Consider the following 18,129-nt stretch of genomic DNA (forward strand, 5'->3'; position numbering starts at 1 on the left):
TGGGAAAAGACCCTCTATTTATGAAACACACAGAAATACTGTGTAGCTCCTCTGCTGTGCCTGGGAGTGTTCTCCAGTAGGCCAGCTTATAAGGGGAGAGGCTGGCTTTTTCATTAGGCAAAAGGGCAGGATAAAATGGTTTTGTTTTTAAAACCTTGCTTACCTTATTGTGTGAAGTATGTGGGTAGTCTAAAGCTTTAAATGCTGCAGTAGTCCTCGGTGACAGTAGTATTGATTGTCGCCTGATGCCAGGCTGGGAGGAGGAACTGTGAGGTCAGGGGCCAAAGTGAGAGCCAAGACATGGAAGCTGAGAGGGTATGTTCTTCCCTACAGGTCTGAGCTGAGCAGGCAGGATGGGAACTAGCATCTGTATGCTGTTCTGGAGCCAGCGTCAGTGCTGGGAGTTCATCCCTAAATGGTAGGCTGCTGGAGCACTGTCTTAGCTGCTGGAGGGAAGAGAAATCATTGGAGGCATGTGCTGGCCTGGTGGAAATCCCAGGAGAGGAGACAGCAGCAGGGGAGAGCAGGGTGTGCTACTACCATAAATGAAGTGGGCTGAATAAATTCAGGTGAACGTGGGCAGGAGCTCCATGGGAGCTCCTTCTGTCCCATCCATGGGACGAGTGAGGTTTGATTTATATGTACATACTGGAACACTTTAAAGCATTTTTATATAAAACAAAAAACAACCAGGAAGAAGTAGCTCAGTGCTGTCACTGGAGGTAATAACACTCATACCATGCCTGGAAAGTATGGGTAACCAAACTACACTGAATGCTCCCAGAGGCCAAAGAACTTCAAGCAAAGAGGATTAGAGGCTTTTGAGCTTGCTGTCTGTTTGGGAAAGGAAAAAAGAAAAAAAAAATAGAAGGGAAAATATTTTTGTTGCAAGAACTCTGAAAACCTTAGCTACTACTGACCACTTTCTAAAAGCCTGGAAGCACTGCAATATTTCATCTAAAATTCTATCTGTTTGGATCCTGCCTGCCTGAGTCTGGATTTTATAAGTGTTTATTGGACTCTTTATAGGTATCTGAACACAATATGCTGAGCAACTGCACTCTGATTATCAAGATCCATTAAGCTGTCTCAAATCAGGAGCCCCAAAATTGAAATATCCAAAATCATCAGTCATTTTGAAAAATGTAGGCCATCTCTTTTCCTGTCTTTCCTCTTTGCTAGCTAGAGCTCTCTTTGATATATGGCCCTTTTACATTTTTCCCCAGCAAAGAGAGATTAAGCTGTAAGAGAAGAGCCAGATCTGATTTACCTGTCACTCAGAATCAGCAGCTTTTGGGCTACAAAGTGTACAAAGTTCTTTTGAATTGACTGTCGCAAAAGCAGTTTTACTGTTTGTTGTCTTAATGTTTTCTCAATACCATCAATGTGTAGGCTACATTTTGGATCTAACGTATCTATAGACTAGCCTAATGGGCAGAGAAACATTCTAAGTATTTTAGTGTTATTGGTTTAATTTTGATTTGAAGAAATTCATTCAGCCTTGTTTGGGATTTATTTCACTAGAAACGGAATTGGAAACACAGCCTCTAGGTACCTGCAGATAGTACGCCATGGCCAGATTCAAAATCATTCCACTCACCCTTGGAGTGTGCTGGCACAAATTGATTAGTAGTAGCAAGCAGATTAACACATGGTTGGTGCTGAGGTACCGCTTCAATTCAGAGCTTATTTGCCACCACTCATAACATATGTTTAGATATGCTATGCTCCTATATTAAATCTGTTTTGACTACTTAGAGCCCTAAAGCAAGTTGTAGGCTGAGTTTAAGCACCCAATATAGCAATATCGTCCACCCACAGATGTGCTAAAAAGCTCTGGGAGTCTCTGGGGCTTCCCCACTTAGACTTAATGTTTCCTACTTTTTCCTTAGATCTCTCTTTGGACCAATAACATCCACAAAACTAATTTCTCCATTTCCGTTCCCCCAAAAAGCAGGATGTTTATGTCCAAACTGTCTCTTGGGCACTGTCCCTGATGTGTGCTACTCCTCTGGCAAGGGCCAAAACTTCATGCCCGTAATTAAACTTCCCACTTGATTACAATCAAGTGCCAAGCCTTGACACTGTGTTATTAAGTGGTATATATACAGCTCTAGATGCTACTGCAAGGGGACAGGTAGGTGCTTGAGTGCTTAGTTTCTCCATGTACACTTTTTTTATTCAAGCTAATTGTTTAAGGCTTTTTTTCCTGAAGAATACAGAAAAACAAACAAACAAACAAACAAAAAAGACTTTTAAACCTGGCTGACTATATAAGCCACCTAAATTCACGTGTAATCATCTACTGTCCTGATTTTCTGATGTGTTTAACTCCACAGCACTTTCTAAAGAACTTTTTAAGTACCTATGTTCGTTCCAGTCCATTACTGGACTCAAGCTCTCTTACTCATTCCCATTATGGTCAGCATGTTTGAAAATCATATGATTTTTATTTTAGAAACTAAATAGCAAACCAGAACTTCATAGATTTGAATATTTTGATCACAGCTGTCTGTCTTGAAAAGCTTCTGACAATAACATTGTTAGTACTTCATCCTGCTGAATTATCAAACTGACAAATAATCCTCTCTTTTCACTTGTCCATGCCAAAATGTTGATTCTTTAGTAAGAAGTACATAAGCAACTGAGTTAATTATAGCCATGTTTAATGTTTATTAGGTAAATCTGAGATTTAAATTTTATTGTACTTTGAAAATCGTAATCTTATTGAATAGAAAGCTTCTAGAAAAGGTTTTGCAAGCAGGAATGATTAGAAGAATTTAAAGTTAAAAAAAAAACCTCAGTCCTTTTAATATGATCTCTACATTAATCTTGACATTGCAGTAGTATTGCTATAACTATAAAAGCATGTCTAGAGAAAGTGAAAATGTTACACATTTACAATACCAAGTAAACTGAAATGCTCTAATTTTTGCAGGTATGTGAATATATTAATTCCTCTTGTATTTCCAGTTTAATATAATGATTTTTTCCTCACTTAAACTGTTATATGGATCTCTGCATCATGAGACCATACTCAACCTCAAAAGTAGCTGCATTTTGATGGTGAATGAAACAAGTCATTACACAGTTCAGTGTGTTAAAGTGCTCTGAGACCCTCTGGGAGAAGGTATTATATATATATATATGTACCAGAGGTATTATTTCAAGGCAGCAATTCTGCCAAATGTTCAACTGAGACTGAAGCCTTACAGCTGAGTTGTTAACCTCTGGAAACAGGAGTTTAAACTGCATGTGCTGACCTAACCTTACCTCCGGGGGAGCAAATGGTAATAATGAAAAATTATGCAGCTTTCACCTCCTCTCCAAAGACAAAACAACATTTTAAGCTTAATTTTATGCTCTTTTTCTCCACTTAATTTAGGCATGCTTGTTGGCAAAATAATAATTCTTGTGCTTAGTAAGCAGTATTTCAACCTTCTGACTCCCATTCAGCAGGAAAATCATGAGGGCAGGTTGCTTTCATCCTTGCTTTGTAAGCAGAAAAGAATTCATCTCTTGGCCTTCTCAGAGCCTCCTTCAAAGACTGCAACAAACATACAAGGTACTCGTGCCGGATACCCAATAGGTCCCAGCATATAAAATCACAGAAACAAGCAAGGTGAGGAAAAATGATCAGAGGTAAAAGATGACAGGAAAATTATTGCAGATGTATCATCTTTGGTTGTCATCTTTAAAGAGGAGGAAAAGAGAGAAAATACAATTATTTAGTAGGCCATAAGAGAAAGAGCAAAACAAAACTTGTCATCCTTTCTCAGGCAGGGAGAAGGGGAGAGCCTGTCCTGCTCCATTTATAACAAATCTTTACAAACTCTTGGAGGTAATTGTCACAAAGCAGCCTCATGGGGGGTACTGCATTTATTCGTCAAAAGTGGTTATCACTGCATGTAACAAATGCTTTATTTCTTTTTCTCTGAATATCTGACTTACAAATTGAATGTGAGAGTCTGCTTGCAACTTCCAGTAAGAGGGCCTTAACTACTGATTACTGAAATACAGTAAGATATGGCAAGGAAAATATTACTCAAATAATAGTATTTATCATGCTCCTACGCTCTCCCCTGAGCTTCCTCTTCTGGCAGGAAATGGATAGGTTAGTAAAAAGAAAATATGATAATCTTTATGCTTTGAAATCAGTTAAAATAAAAAATAAAGCAAATAAATGCAAGATAATCATTATTGCACCATTTACATAGTCTGTAACCCTATCAGGTTTACAGAGGTGCTGCACAGAAAAGCAGCTTTCTCTTTCCCAGCCTGTCTTCTTCATTAGCTTCAGATTGTGAATCTTTTCACCTGGCCCTTTGCAAGTAAATTAGGACACTTTTCCATTGTGTCTTAGCTAATTGCTAATACAATCCAGCTGGTTTTTACTGCCTTTTTTTTTATTATTATTTGTTTGTTTTCTTCCACAAAAGACACAGAAAGCCATGGACATAGATTTAAAAATAATGGCTACAGCCATGAATAGACAAAAAGGGTAGAAGGAAAGACGAGCAGTCCCATGCACTCCATTCCTGCCACTTTTGTTTTTTCATTCACCACCAATAACATCCCTCTCTGCAGTCAGGCCCTCAACCTGTCCCACTGCTGGTGGGGAAAACTGAGGCAGGACTTCACCTTTTAGCTCCGGACAGTGACAAAGTGCAGCTGTACGACTTCAGGGTGAGAAGGAAAACCCAAAGCAGAGATTTAAAGTGCTGTGCCTTTTCACTTTTGGGGCAGGGAGATTTGAGCTTGCCTGGTTACTCATTTACCAGGGTTTGCTTACCAAATATAATGTTCCCTGGTTAAGGAAAGCATTCCCTTTTCTGTCTTTACTGTGACAACATCCGGGCAAGAGAAGGGAAGTTCAGCCCCAGAGGCTGGTTGGCAGTTCCTGTCACCAGCCCTCAGCTATGGCTGTTTCTCAGATGCCTGTATCCATGTGTCATAACAAGTCACGGAAGCAAACCATGGTCTGCAAACTTCGTGTCTCAAGAGGCTGAAGTGCATAAGACCAGGCATAGTTGGTCCCTGGAACATCTCTGCTGCAATGCTTTCAATCTGATTTGAAGGTAAGGGTACATACTGAGAGGGTGGTAAGTTTTGACAGCTCTCAGTGATCCATTTACCACAAAAATTGGGATCCACTAACCTAAAGTGATCTGTCAGCTTCAGGCTGTTCTCTCCTAGAACTTAACAACAAAAACCCAGACTTCTTGCTGGTGTGTTCACTCTGTCCTGCTCCCAGCAATGTCAGCCAGGCTTCCTGGGTTCTCCTGACATCTATGTCAGCACTCCATCAGAAAGCAAACACACGTCCTTTGTGAATTATAACACAATGTCACCATGATTTCACAAAGCTCTTAACATCTTCTTCTTTCCATAACTGAGGGCATACTCAAAAGTAAATAGTAAACTAGGGTAATCTTTCCACAGGTTTGGAGCAGTCTTTGTTTGGATTCTTGTTAATAAAATGTTTCATAAACCACATTGATCATCAGGATGAGTGGACTTTCTTGTCCTGTCAGGAAAAGAGGACAAGAGGAAAAAAAAAAAATCTAGTGACTTTTCAAATCCTTGGACAAAAAGTTTGGATAAAGTTTAGATTTTTGCATATATTTTACTCCTTTATTGTATTTCATCAATAAAACCAGTTTTTCAAATTAACCATAATTACAATTAAATGGAGGTACTAGTATGATGTTCTGTTGACTTAAGCAAATTGCTCATTTTTATGTTAGGGACAGGCAAAGATCACAATCAGTATCAATTAGAACACTTTTTATTAATTAAACTGCAACTGTTAATAGAATCAAGCTGTTATTGTTAACAGCAAATAACTGTCTCTGCAGTAAATTCACTTACCCCAGCTGTGCCCAGAGACAGAAGCAGTGGCTTATTCTGACATGCCAGTGGCATCTTCAGAAAGTCCCCAGGAGACCCTTGTCCCATCAGGCATACATGTAGTCCTGAAGCCTTTTTTTCACAAAGAACAACCACTGCTTCACCACACAAAGTCCAAGTTGTGCAGCCCGTTGCTGGTGCCCATACATGTTGGTGGCTTTTGTCTGGCCTTTGGTGTCCTGAGTTTCTCCATTCTTGGGGATCTGGTGGGACTGCTGGTTTCTGGGGCTACTCATTTCTTTGGAGAGCTCCCAGCATGTTACCTTTCCACTGGTTGGCCTACTGTTTTCTGGTAACTGTATCTGTACTCACACACATGGATGACCAAGGCACATTGTCATGGTTTAGTGGGTAATACTGGTAGTAGGGGGACGGTTGGAGTAGATGATCTTGGAGGTCTTTTCTAACCTTAATGATTCTATGATTCTCAGACAGAAGGGGCTGTTCTAGCACCCTGTGCTCCTAGGCCACAGCAGAGCTTCCTCTGCACAAAACACTGATGCTTATTTATTTGTACTTACATATATGGTACACATGTAGGAAACAGAAAACATGCTTATGTGATAAGAAACATTTTACAGCTTTGAGTCTTGTATTTAGTAATATCTACAGGTGGTGACTAAAAGTTTTACACGATCCCACAAGAATATCCAATGCATTTTATATATTTTACCTCCACAACGTTTGCTAACAAGAAAAAGGAAGAGGAAGAGGAAGAGGAAACGTGAAAGGGAAAGGGAAAGAGAAAGGGAAAGGGAAAGGGAAAAAAAAAGACCCATTTATGTTTTGTGGCCAAGCTGAATCATCTGTTAAAAACAGAACAAAGTTTACCTTTATTTCAATTTTATAGTTTATGTTACTTTTATCTGGGAACGTACATAACACTAGCTTAAATAATAATAGCAATAAAAACAAATTATCTGAGGTAATATATTTTCACATTGCTCTCCACCATTTTGCCACGATGGAAAATCAGCTATCCTGTCAATATCTTTACATTACTGCTAAGACAGAAGACGAGAAATAGATTTTTTATATGTAATACATTTATGAAACTGGCTTTATTGGAATAAGATACTTCAAATCCCAGTGGTTAGCAAGATGCAGAACCTTAAAATATTCACTGTTTTGAGGTGGATTATTAGCTATATTGATCTTCACTTCAGTAGGCTTTTGCTTAAAAAAATCTGCATTTCAGGAAAGTAAACCAAAAATCTTCTAAAAGATAGAAGCTGTTTTATTTCTGAAGAATAATTTTATTTCTGTTTTTAATAGTGTTATGTTTGTTTGTTTTAATTGGTGCCAAAGGGGGGAAAAAATTAATTGATTTCAATATGACAGTTCATTGCAGCTACACAGAAGCTGAAATATCAGAAGTAAGCATGGCAGTAAAATAATGATTATTAAGCAGATCTAATTTAGTCAAAACCAAAGTCTTCATGATTTTTTCTACAGTTATAGCAGGAAATCACTATGAAGTTATGGTGTCAAGCTATGTCAGATCCACAGTATTTTAAATGTGCCAAAAATTGTAAAATCTTCAAGTGTTGCTCCAGCTTGCTAAAGATCTGTGATCAGGAAGATTTCTCCCCTTCTCTGCTGCTCAATTCTTCTGGCAGTTTCCCACAGTAGAAATCTTTAAGAAGACTCAGAAATGCCACAAACTACATAAAAAAAAAAAAAAAGACAACAAAACAACATCTTCACTAACTCTTTTCCCATCTTTACTAACTCTGTTCCCATCTCAGGGCATTTCTTTGCTTTAAGATATGATCATATTTCTTTTGGCTTTGTTCAAAAAATGGAAATGTGAAAAAAATCTGCTTGCAGAAACATTGTCAGAAAAGGCATATGTTGCATAAATCCCTAAAAACACTTCCAGTTACCCAAAGACAGGCAGTTCCTGCTGGGGACATATGTGTCTCAGGAATTCTCATACCCTAACCATACATAGCTATTGTAGTAACCTTGAACACTTAATAGCTGCTAAGCTCCAGAGCTCAAGACGATGTAGAAACCAAAAAGTTAAATGTGTTCCTAGTACCATAAAGAGGTTGGAGAGAATGAAGATATATTGAAATTGTTTTTTCTCTCTCACTTCATCTAAGCTAAGGTTTTGATTATATGGACTGATGTGTTCTGCAGTCACACTGCTAGAGTTATCTAACTCCTTAGACAGTCAAGTTCTACTGCGGGAGACCTATAGTATGGCATCAAACTGATTGCTGGTAAAATGGGCTGTAAATTGTAAATATCAACCTTTCATGCTGGTTTTACACTTTGATAAGAGCTGAGATAATACATCTGAAATAAAATGTTTCTCCTTTTGCACTTGGGCTTTTTCAGTTTGTAAAAGCCTAGTACTTTTCAGGTCATATATCCTGCTCACTAAAGTGAGATATTTACTAATTTAGAAGGTGTTATCAAAAACAGCAAGAAATAAGAAATGAAGGAGATAGCAAAATAGTGAGACCTTTCCTGACATCATAATCTCTCATGCTTTGACCCAGCAGAAAATATTCTCTGCCTAATCTTGAGTGTGCTGGCAAAAGTTCCAAATAAGATATCAGGAAAGGCAAACATATTTTGTGGTGGAAGAGATTGTGTTAACCTATCTCCTTGTAATTTACTGAAATGCTTACTTTACTTGAAATGATTCTTCCTTACAAGCCAGTGAATTTTGTCTACTATCTAGAGAGGGAAACAGAGAGTCAAAAACTGATACTTGACATTATCATCTAACAGACTGGAATTAAGCTGCAGGTACAATGTGGTCCAAGATTCTACTTTCATGTTCTCTTTGTGTAAGATTTACCTATTGCTTATCTTGGATGCTAATAAATGCATTTAATCATGTCCCAGTAAATGATCGTTGTACTGTGTAAACAGTCAGTTAGCTTCTGTGAGGTATTTTGAGATCCCCAGGGAAAAAGCACAATCACAAAAAAAATGAAGACAATAGATTTCAATAAAATATTAATCAGTGCCTGTAATGATGACATTTTGTCACAAAAAAAATGCTTACTTTTCTGTGCTGCTCCCATAGACAGTACTCAGACAAGTAAAGGGTGCAGCTTTTCACAACAGAATTCCTCAATTGTCAAATGTTTGTCTTGATTTCAAACATTTTTCTTATTATAATTGACATGAGCAGTCTTTTCCTTTTTCTGCTTTATTGTTAGCAGGTGTCATGGTGGTCATGGTGCTGTTAGTATGAAAAACTAAAAGCTAAACATCATATTTTAAATATATGTGTACCCCATATTTGTTGAAAATTATGCTGATATAAAAGTACTAATCCAGAAGGCAAATTTGATGCAGATTCTACATAGAGACAATGACAAGGATGAATGCTGATATTAAAAGAAGTGCTGCAGGAAAGAATTTTGATAAGTGACTTGTGGTTGCAGTATCTTGGATGCAAATATCTTTTGGGCATCACCAGCCTGATGGATGAGGGGAGAGCAGTGCATATTGTCTTCCCAAACTTCAGTAAGGCCTTTAATACTGCTCCCTGTAAGAATCCTATGGAGAAGCTGCTGAAGTATGGGCTGGATGAGCAGGCAGTGAGGTGGACTGAAAACTGTCTGAACGGACGGACCCAGAGGATAGTGCTCAGTGGTGCAAAGTCTAGTGGGAGACCAGTAATGAGCAGAGTACCCCAGGCATCAATACTTATTCCAGTACGGTTTGACATCTTTGTTAATGATCTGGATGATGGGGTAGAGTGCATCCTCAGTGCATTAGCAGATAACACAAAACCGGGGGCAGTGGCTGATTCACCAGAGGGCCAGGCTGCCATCCAGAGTGACCTTGTCAGGCTGGAGAGGTAGGCTGACAGGAAACTCTTGAGGTTCAGCAAGGAGAAGCGCAAAGTTCCGCACATAAGGAGGAACAATCCCACATACCAGTACATGCTGGGGGCCATCCAGTTGGAAAGCAGCTCTACAGAAAAGGACCTGGGGCCCCTGGTGGACACCAAGTTGAAAGTGAGGCAGCAATGTGCGCTTGCTACTAGGAAGGCTAACAGCATTCTTGGCTACGTGAGGCAAAATATCACCAGCATATCAAGAGAAGTGATGTTTTCTCTACACTGTGCTGATGAGGCCACACCTGGAGTCCTGGGTCCAGTTCTGGGTGTCCCCGTACAAGAGAGACATGGACATACTGGATAAAGCCCAATGGAGAGCCATGAAGGTGATTAAGGGACTGAAGCAGCTCTCCCATGAGGAGAAGCTGAAAGAGCAGTTCAGCCTGGAGAAGAGGAGGCTTGGGAGGGATGCTATCAATGTCTATAAATACCTAAAGGGAGGTGCAAAGAGGGCAGAGCCGGGCACTTTTCAGTGTGTCCTGTGCCAGGACAAGAGGCAATGGACACAAACTGTCACACTCTGAACACTAGAAGCACTTACCGGTGATGGAGCACTGTCACAGGCTGTCCAGAGAAGCTGTGGAGTCTCCCTCTTGGAGATCCTCAACAGCTGCCTGGACATGGTCTTGGGCAAGCAGATCTAGCTGTCCCTGCTTGAACAGGGGTTTGGACATGGGGACATCTAGAGGTCCCTTCCAACCTCAACTGTTCTGAGTTTTTGTGCTTAAAATACACTGGGTACACATACTATAGCCATCTGAACAGCACTAAAAATATTAGACCTGTAATTCTTCTGAATAAATCATTGTTTTCCAGATATATTTTTTTTTCCATCAGAACTGTGTTAATATACATTCTAACTTACTATTTTAGCTAACAGAGAATAAAAGCCTCAGAGCTATACTGAATATATCATGGCAGTACTCGTGTGGTGTATTTCTTCCTTTAAAATACATTTGAACAACAATTCTACAGAGTTAGAGGGATTGTCTAAAGTTAATACAGAAAAAACGTTATTTGTTTGGCATCTTGCATGAAACTAGAATATGCAAAAATGTTTTTGTCTGAAGTTTTTTACATGAGAACTATGATCGATATTTACGGGTCCCATATTTCTGTACAGGATTTTCAAGACATTGATCAGTTCACACAGTTTCACCTTCCAAACTAATGTCTGTTTTCCATTTTAGCATTTTCTTTCTCAAAAAAAAAATAGAATATGCTGAAATTTTGCAAACTGAAGCACTTCCTCTTTGTCTTAATTAGAAACTGTAGGATTAGCTGCCTGAATATAAAACCATTAGGAGATGATAATATCTTGATTACAAGCACTTAAGCTCCTATATGCATACACGTTCATCAGAGATTTTAGAAAATGCATGAAATCTTGGAACAGCTGCTGGTTCATTGTGATAATATTAAAGATATAAAAATACTAATAATTTTTTAAAAATGAGATTTGCAGTATTTGTTATGTGAATTTAAAATCATAGTTGACCTTTATTATTAACGTGTGATATGCGTATATCTACTTATACCTTGAGGAACTTTCAGGTCTTTTGTCTTAGAGTACACTGCACTTTCTGCTCTTCATTTTCTATAGCTTGTGTCCATCTTCTTGTTAACTTGGTTCACTTATCAACAAAGGAGTTGGATCCATTCCTGTGTCGTCAAAGAGAGAGCTTGGCTTTCCAGTAACTGGACTGTCACTCTTCCTCTCCATTCCCAACACCTTAAGCTTCTGGTGGAGCGTCAAAGAGCTGTTGCTACATATTTGGTATTTTCTTTGGCATTGTTCTGCACTGGAAAACAATTCTAATCAGACTATGAAGAACATCCATGACTAAATGTATGACAATAGATCATTAACCACAAAAATCCCAAGGGGATAGTGAAGTTCAGTGCCCCACCTTGGCTCATTTAATCATTATTAGGCTGCAAGAGCCAAGTGTTTGAGCTCTTCTGGATTCCAGATTAGATATATTTCTGGCCCTTAGCTTTCACCTTGTGGATTTTGGTCCCAGATATCCTCTGCCTGCAGTTTTCTAACAAAATGGGCAACCATTCCCAAACTGTCTTGCCTCAGCAGTGCATCTCTATTTATATAAGGTATACCTAGAGAGAGGATTCATAATGAATTATTATGCAGAGACATTTATCTTTGCAACAGTGACAAGGATAACAGAAGTAGTGTATAGTAGCCATGAAGATAAATAACACAGCATTTAACATGTATAAAATATTCCTGGTACTCTAGGTTTCATTTTATTATTAGATTTTTTAAAAGAACAATTTTCTTGGTTAGCTTCCAGAGCTAGCAGTCACAGAGGCTAATTTCAAATTGCTTGAAGCCTTGGAAACAAAGATGTATTTGTGAAAACACTGGCTTAAACGCCAATAAAAATGTGAGCAGGACCCACCCAGCCATGTAAATAAATGATACACAAGTGACTTTTTCTCCTCGCAAACTCACATCTCCCCCAAATTTTCAAAGTTTTCTGTCATGCACCAGCATTTATAGGCTGGTTTTCAAAACAGCAAAAGTATTAGGAAGGAAAAAAAATAGTATCTATATAGATAAACTGATAATTTTCTGTAGTGAGCAGTTTTTTATGTTCAGTGGGTGAGGTCCTTCCTCTTTACCTATTTCCGCCCAGATCTCACCTGGAGTAATTTGTGTTGAACAATTCAAGAAGGATGTGGAGGGAAAAAAAAAAAAAGTAAAAAGATCAGCAGGACTTATTAGGTGTTTAGGTGTTAAAAGTTGAATTAATTTGGGTTGTCTCACCTAAAGAAAAAAAGTATGGAAGGAGAACATGGCAGTTAATAGTATACAACATTTCGTATCAAGAGAGAAATTAAATATCCTTCATGTTCACAATAAATAGGGGAACCTTAAAAGACAATGAAGAAGGTTCAGGTTAGATACCAGAAACTGTATCTTGTACAGCATATGCTAGGTGACCCTGCTTGGCAGGGCAGTTGGACCAGATGATCTCCAGAGGTCCCTTCCAACCTCAAACATTCTGTGATTCTGTGAAAACCTTTGTAATGTCAAGGTTACTGGGATGGTTTACTGGAAATGCTGTGGAATTTGCACAGCCTGATGTGAATGTTTATCTAGAGATAGCACAATTGCAGTTAACTCTGCTTTGGAACAGGGAGATAGACCGTGAAACCTGAAACTCTCAGACCAAGGATTTTTTGATGTGTTAAAAACCACTGCATAATAAATATCTGCCTATACATATAAAGCAGTACAAGCATAAAATTAATCATTATCAGCACTGCTGAATAGCAATGCATCTTATCCTACAGTTGTTATCTTTCTTTCAGATGATGGTACCTGCTGGCAGTAGCATGATAAATTTATTTATCCTAGTTAGAGACAACTGAGTTATTTTAAGGTTAATCCAGTATGTAGACTTTAGATCTTTTACAGTAGAGTTCAAGCCCTTGTTTTGCAGCAGAACCTGTTATTTCAGTTGATCGTTTGCTCTCCCTGAACCCCAGTTTTTCGTTGTAAAATGAGGACAAAGTCACTTCCAGACCTTAATTACAATTGAAAGAATATGTGGAATGAAGAAGTGAAACCAGGTGCTTCCAGAGGTAGCCAGACACTTTCCTTGGACAAACCAACTCCCTTGGAAAAGGTAGGAGCAAAACAATGAATGTCTTAAGACTGGAGTCCTAAATACCTACTAAATTGTATTTTGTTTTTATTTGCAGTGTGGAGTTGGTAGTTTGTTGTTCCTTTTGAGAGTATTTCTTCAGTTTCCTAACTTGACATAATTCTGGAATTGTAGCAACAAAATAGGGGCTTATTCCAGATAAGAAAATTTGAAGGATGCCTAATCTCTTTGCTTCCAGCAGATGAAATAAATGGTATCTATTAGTGTAGTAGTTAAACTGCTTCTGTTAATCAAGAAGCATAAGATGGAGCTGGAATGACTTGTACATATCATCAAAAATAAAAGGCCAGCCTTAGCCTATGTATCATTTCATTACATTTTAACAATTTCCCAGACAAACCAAATGTTATGTTCTCATTTTATGGGTAGCATTATAATGAAGATTAGTTATTAAAATTTTGGGACAGTAAGCATGAGAGATACAAAAAATTATTGAACCCTAAAAATGTTTTGTGGACTAAATGACTCTAATGGCCATTAATTTGCTGTGAATAATTATTTTCAGCCAAATATAAGTGGGTTTATGACTGCATAATTTGTATGCTCTTTTCCAGTGAGGTGGATGAGAATTTAGGAACAGCATGGAATAAAACCAGAGATTTGATGCCTCTAAGGAAAAGCCTTCCTCAAATGGTCAGAACTACAAGCCTAAAAGTTTCAGACTGGCTCTTTACTTGTAATTGTTCAGCATGCAAGCTTGCCAAGCTGAAGTGCAAGCTTTCCACCTAGAAAAGAAATTATAACGACCTATTAATTCCTCAAGTTCATTCACCTGAAAGTGCAAGTGTAAGAACTCGATCTATCTCCCCCAGGGGAGGAGACTGAATCAGGAACTACACTCAGACTATATTTGATTTGATCTGAAAGGTGATTGAAGTGCAGCACTCTGTACAGGTGAGTGTTTCCTTTGTAAGTCCTCCCCTTGGTGCTTCTGTGCACAATACTCTCTGACAGAGTTTCTCAGTTTAGTCTGCTGACCTGTGAGCTGAAAGTGGCCCTCTTCTTTCTTTCTGGAAGTGTAGAATGTCAGCTATTTGAGGATTTGTAGCCATAAAGCATTTTTTATACTGTTCATTTTTTCTCACTTATGGTTGAAGGAAGTGGCATATGTATCTTTAACTAGGAGCTATAAAATCTATAAAAAGACACAAGGCTTAACATTTTAGCTGAAATACAGTGAACAAAGAATCTGTCATAAGACCCTTATTAAGAGCTTGATCTATTTTTCTAATACAGGATCATTAATAAGGTAAAATATGTCTGTTCATGAAGATTTGATCCAAAAGCAAAACACAATATTTTTAATAACTTCACTTGTTTCATCAGAGCCCTCCCCCAGACCAGAGCATATTTTCCCCAGGACATTCTCCAGACTTCATAAAAATAAAAAAATGGAACATTTCCATTTGACTGAAAAATTTAGATCTCAGTCTGGTTTTGAAGGACTTACCTTCATGGTTATAATATAGCTTAACATGTTTCAGGATGTCACTAGGAGCCTGACCTGTAGAACAGAAATAATAATTCTTCTTCACTGCTGCCCACTCTTAGAGCTTATAAAGTGACTGCAGTCACAGCCAGACCTGAAGTGAGAGAGAGATCATTTTCCATGGGTCACAAACTCACACTCACGCCCACATGAGTGGGCAAGAGCCAGCCCTGCAGAGAAGGATGGATGGCCCACCTCTAGCATTTCTTTTTTGACATCTAGATTGCATACAGGTACTTCTTTTTGTGAAAAGATTTCCGAGATTGTTGTCATCATCTTCCACCTCCTTTCTCTGTCTCTCATTTTTTTTCTAAATATAATTCACATTAGGTAGCTCATAAGGTTTTCTTATTTGGTTATACTCATGTTGGTGTTTGTGTCATTCTCAAGTTGTATGAAGACAATGTTCATGAGGAAACTAAAACATCTGTTGGTAAGGCAGGACAAGCAAGTCTGATTCACTGACTGACTGTGTGCTACAACACCAAAAGATGTAGATGTTCTTTGTTAGAGCTAGCATGACCTGAGAAGTAAATAAATAAATAGCACATAAAACCTATCTATGACTCTTTTCATGATGTATAGTCTATTTTGGCAAGTACTACCCAAACGACATGCACCTTTCATGCAGCAGTGCATAAAACCAGCATTTCTGCAAGAATTTACTAGTAAATAGTAAATGTGTTCTGTCTTGACATAAAAAAGGAAGAAAGATATTCCTATTTTAAAATCTGATAGTCAGAAACTAACAGAAGTTCCAACCCAAAATCTGATGTATTTCCTCAGGTTAAACGGAAAACTTCTTTCTGTAAGTCATTGCATTGAAACCTAGGGAATTCAATGGGTAAAGAAATGGCTGCATAACATGCATAGTTATCCCAGAATCAGGAACATAACCCATATATCTTCACTTTCTGGTCATTACTTTTCCAAACATATCATGTGCATCCATATAGCTTTTATGTCTTTCCTAAGATTAATCTCATATTCTCTGCATAATATATGCACTAATAGAACTAATATACTAATAGAATATTTCTACAGTTAAACATTCTGAAGACCTAATTTTATAACTTCTTGAATGAGCATGAAATTTTAACTGCCTTTCTTTTTGCCTGTTCATTGCCAAGCAATCTTTTGGTAGGTGTCCCAGGACATATTTCAAATACTTCACTACAAGATTAAATATTTTTGTGGTACACGAGTATTAGAGATACAGTACCTTGTAATATTATATTTTCATTTATGTGTTTTTATGTAGTTTTCCTTCTCACAGTACTTCAATACATCTTTATTGGCTTAGCTTTTCCAGTAGGATGTCATCAACATATGACTTTAAGAAACCTTTTGACAAGGAAAGATATAAACATATTATTGACTTAAATGAATGAAATTGGTAACAGCAAGCAAAGGTGTCGTCTTGAAGGCCACTCTGCAGTGCCTGGCAATGGAAAAATTCCTTGCAGAAACAAGTGAAGCTGTTCATTTGGTGGAGCTACTGGATCACCCAGCAGAAAGGAAGGAGGAAACTCACTGAATAGATATAGTGGCTAGATGCCAACCCTCTATGCAGCTTTGCAGTTCACACTAGTTTGGGCTGTGGAATTGTTAACTATTTTTGCTCCTTTTCCCTTGAACTCCAGGACTGATCTATGTATGTTGCCAGTGCAAGCTGGATTATTGACTGGGGGGTAGGAGTGTCCTAGAGCTTGTTAGGACTCTTAATTTTTTAAAGAGCTGTGCACTGCATTGCACAGGAGAGGTTTGAGATTGGATTCCTGATCACAAGTTGAATGAGTTCTTTGCTGGCCATGGAACCAGTGTAAAAATCTAAGCACTTGAATTCAAATTTCTAGCACAGAGACTTGGCAAAGATGAAGTTTTGAAGTTTATCCAAGCATTTTTCTTGAACCAAGCTTGATGACTTAGGTGAAAAATGACATTAAGCCAGATGGCATAGCTGTAGAAGCCATATAAGTAAAGACAGTCCTAGAAAAGGAACTAAATTTAAATGCTAAATAATAAAAATAGAAACAAGTACAATAAGAATTACACTACGCTACAGAAAGGTTTGAACACTGCCCTAAATTACAGGTAAGATTCAAGCTAGTGACTGAGAGGAACTAAGGCAATGCAAGGACTCAGGGGACACAGGAGGTGGGGAGAAGGGGGCAAGGGATGCTAGTACCATGGTTGGGGTAGAATATGGACCTCCCCACCACTGACCATGTATGTGGTCAGTGACCACCACGCACCACTGACCACTTCACCCTGGGAATGTACCTTAGACAATCACTTAGAGGAGAAATTTTAGCTATAGACAGTATTATACTCTGGAAGGTGAATCCCTTGATGGAAGCAACACTTGTCTTTATGATGACAGAAAATAATAAAAGCAAGTATGTGAGTTGATTGTACTTCTGAAAGGTACTTCTAATTCATTTCCTTGAAACATAAGTGTTAGATTTCTTAACACAAAAAAGCAATCACATCACAAAACAAAGATGAATGTGTCTGTATATTTCTAACGTGCAGGTGCTGAAATATTTCTGTCTCAGTGCAAACACACACAGTGCCTGAAGTACAGCTTATTGCAGCAAGTTGGTGGGCACCAAGGAACACAAACCAGTGATTCGTCAGCATTGCGAGGCTGCAATCTCAAGCCAGAGCAGCAGCTGTTAACAGGTGCTTCATATTCTAAGCTCTTAATATTTGTGTTCAGCCTTTTCCCATTGCTGTGGAATGGAAAATTTGACATTACCACTCCCTGCAAATTTTTCACAGTTTCAGTCCCTGTCGTCATTCTGTTGCATTCAGCATATGCTGGCTGGCTTAGAAAGTACAACAGAAACACAGGTGCAGTGTGTACTGAAGTACAAAAAAAAAAAAAAAAAAGGACAAAGTTATACAAGCTAGGAGGGAGGTGTGGTTCATCTTCCACAACTTGGACAGGTCAACATTCAAAAGAAAGAATGAAGACACTGCTTTCACATGGCCAGGGGTGACTCGCTGTCTGAAAACACAGACAATAATGGAGTTTCCTATGAAAGAAAGCACAGACAAACGTACTGTTGCCACTGGCTCTGCACTTAAAACAGAAGATGAAATGCAGACATTATCATATACTGCTGCAGGTTTCAGCAGTTCCTTTCCTCTACAAATGAAAT

The 18,129-nt window shown here is 38.4% G+C and overlaps 1 long non-coding RNA gene across 1 annotated transcript in view; it reads left to right on the forward strand.

Annotated features, from left to right (window-relative positions):
* The first annotated feature begins 13,299 nt into the window (after positions 1-13,299).
* Positions 13,300-18,129, forward strand: part of LOC125184160 (uncharacterized) — a 35,475-nt gene continuing 30,645 nt past the window's right edge. Inside the window, exons 1-2 of the long non-coding RNA XR_007167634.2 lie at positions 13,300-13,434; positions 14,028-14,367. This is a non-coding gene — a long non-coding RNA (uncharacterized lncRNA). The remainder of the gene's footprint in view (positions 13,435-14,027; positions 14,368-18,129) is intronic.

The sequence above is a fragment of the Anser cygnoides genome, chromosome 2, assembly GCF_040182565.1.
Source record: "Anser cygnoides isolate HZ-2024a breed goose chromosome 2, Taihu_goose_T2T_genome, whole genome shotgun sequence".
Classification (NCBI taxonomy): domain Eukaryota; kingdom Metazoa; phylum Chordata; class Aves; order Anseriformes; family Anatidae; genus Anser; species Anser cygnoides.